The following is a 3,228-nucleotide window of genomic DNA, read 5'->3' on the forward strand; positions in this document are numbered from 1 at the left end:
CAGAGACCGAAAGGTCGAACACGAGTCGTATGGAAGATACGATCAACATGGAGATGTTCACCGACGATGACTAGTCCGTCTCACGTGTTAATCGGACACGGATTAGTTGACTTGGATCGTGTAACACTTAGATGACCAGAGGGATGTCTAATCTGAGTGGGAGTTCATTAATAATTTGATTAGATGAACTTAATTATCATGAACCTAGTCTAAAATCTTTACAAATGTCCTGTAGATCAAATGGCCAACGTTGTATTCAATTTCAACGCGTTCCTAGAGAAAACCAAGCTGAAAGACGATGGCAGCAACTATACGGACTGGGTCCGGAACCTGAGGATCATCCTCATAGCTGCCAAGAAAGATTATGTCCTACAAGCACCGCTAGGTGATCCACCCGTCCCACAGAACCAAGACGCTATGAACGCTTGGCAGACACGTACTGATGACTACTCCCTCGTTCAGTGCGGCATGCTTTACAGCTTAGAGCCGGGACTCCAAAAGCGTTTTGAGAGACATGGAGCATATGAGATGTTCGAAGAGCTAAAAATGGTTTTTCAAGCTCATGCCCGGATTGAGAGATATGAAGTCTCCGATAAGTTCTTCAGCTGTAAGATGGAGGAAAATAGTTCTGTCAGTGAGCACATACTCACTATGTCTGGGTTACATAACCGCTTGACTCAGCTGGGAGTTAATCTCCCGGATGACGCGGTCATTGACAGAATCCTCCAGTCGCTTCCACCAAGCTACAAGAGCTTTGTGATGAACTTCAATATGCAGGGGATGGTAAAGACCATTCCTGAAGTATTTGCAATGCTGAAATCAGCAGAGGTAGAAGTCAAGAAGGAACATCAAGTGTTGATGATGAATAAAACCACTAAGTTCAAAAGGGCAAGGGTAAAAAGAACTTCAAGAAGGACGGCAAGGAAGTTGCTGCGCCCGGCAAGCAAGCTGTCGGGAAGAAGTCAAAGAATGGATCCAAGCCTGAGACAGAGTGCTTTTATTGCAAAGGGAAGGGTCACTGGAAGCGGAACTGCCCCAAATACTTAGCGGATAAGAAGGCCGACAACACCAAAGGTATATTTGATATACATGTGATTGATGTGTACCTTACCAGTACTCGTAGTAACTCCTGGGTATTTGATACCGGTGCCGTTGCTCATATTTGTAACTCACCGCAGGAGCTGCGGAATAAACGAAAACTGGAAAAGGACGAGGTGACGATGCGCGTCGGGAATGGTTCCAAGGTTGATGTGATCGCCGTCGGCACGCTACCTCTACATTTACCTACGGGATTAGTGATAAACCTCAATAATTGTTATTTAGTGCCTATATTGAGCATGGACATTGTATCAGGATCTCGTTTAATACGAGATGGCTACTCATTTAAATCCGAGAATAATGGTTGTTCTATTTATATGAGAGATATGTTTTATGGTCATGCTCCGATAGTCAATGGTTTATTCTTAATGAATCTCGAGCGTATTACTACACATGTTCATAGTGTGAGTACCAAAAGATGTAAGGTTGATAATGATAGTCCCACATACTTGTGGCACTGCCGCCTTGGTCACATAGGTGTCAAACGCATGAAGAAGCTCCATGCAGATGGACTTTTAGAGTCTCTTGATTATGAATCATTTGACACGTGCGAACCATGCCTCATGGGAAAAATGACCAAGACTCCGTTCTCAGGAACAATGGAGCGAGCAACCAACTTATTGGAAATCATACATACTGATGTGTGCGGTCCAATGAGTGTTGAGGCTCGCGGTGGCTATCGTTATGTTCTCACCCTCACTGATGACTTGAGTAGATATGGATATGTCTACTTAATGAAACACAAGTCGGAAACCTTTGAAAAGTTCAAGGAATTTCAGAGTGAAGTTGAGAATCAACGTGACAGGAAAATCAAGTTTCTACGATCAGATCGTGGAGGAGAATACTTGAGTCACGAATTTGGCACACACTTAAGAAAATGTGGAATAGTTTCACAACTCACGCCGCCTGGAACACCTCAGCGTAATGGTGTGTCCGAACGTCGTAATCGCACTTTATTAGATATGGTGCGGTCTATGATGTCTCTTACCGATTTACCGCTATCTTTTTGGGGCTATGCTTTAGAGACTGCCGCATTCACTTTAAATAGGGCTCCGTCGAAATCCGTTGAGACGACACCGTATGAATTATGGTTTGGGAAGAAACCTAAGCTGTCGTTTCTAAAAGTTTGGGGATGCGATGCTTATGTCAAGAAACTTCAACCTGAAAAGCTCGAACCCAAGTCGGAAAAATGCGTCTTCATAGGATACCCTAAAGAAACTTATGGGTATACCTTCTACCTCAGATCCGAAGGCAAGATCTTTGTTGCCAGGAATGGATTCTTTCTAGAGAAAGAGTTTCTCTCGAAAGAAGTAAGTGGGAGGAAAGTAGAGCTTGATGAAGTATTACCTCTTGAACCGGTAAATGGCGCAACTCAAGAAAATGTTCCTGAGGTGCCTGCACTGACTAGAGAGGAAGTTATTGATGATGATCAAGATACTTCTGATCAAGCTCCTACTGAAATTCGAAGGTCCACAAGGACACGTTCCGCACCAGAGTGGTACGGCAACCCTGTCTTGGAAATCATGTTGTTAGACAACAGTGAACCTTCGAGCTATGAAGAAGCGATGGCGGGACCGGATTCCGACAAATGGCTAGAAGCCATGAAATCCGAGATAGGATCCATGTATGAAAACGAAGTATGGACTTTGACTGACTTGCCCGTTGAACGGCGAGCCATAGAAAATAAATGGATCTTCAAGAAGAAGACAGACGCGGATGGTAATGTGACCATCTATATAGCTCGGCTTGTCACTAAGGGTTATCGACAAGTTCAAGGGGTTGACTACGATGAGACTTTCTCACCGATAGCGAAGCTGAAGTCCGTCCGAATCATGTTAGCGATTGCCGCATTCTATGATTATGAGATATGGCAAATGGACGTCAAAACGGCATTCCTTAATGGTTTCCTTAAGGAAGAGTTGTATATGATGCAGCCGGAAGGTTTTGTCGATCCTAAGAATGCTAACCAGGTGTGCAAGCTCCAACGCTCGATTTATGGGCTGGTGCAAGCATCTCGGAGTTGGAACATTCGCTTTGATGAGATGATCAAAGCGTTTGGGTTTACACAGACTTATGGAGAAGCCTGCGTTTACAAGAAAGTGAGTGGGAGCTCTGTAGCATTTCTCATAC

The sequence above is a fragment of the Triticum urartu genome, chromosome 7A (genome assembly GCF_056163025.1).
Source record: "Triticum urartu cultivar PI428250 chromosome 7A, HENAU_Tu73, whole genome shotgun sequence".
In the NCBI taxonomy this organism is placed as follows: Eukaryota; Viridiplantae; Streptophyta; class Magnoliopsida; order Poales; family Poaceae; genus Triticum; species Triticum urartu.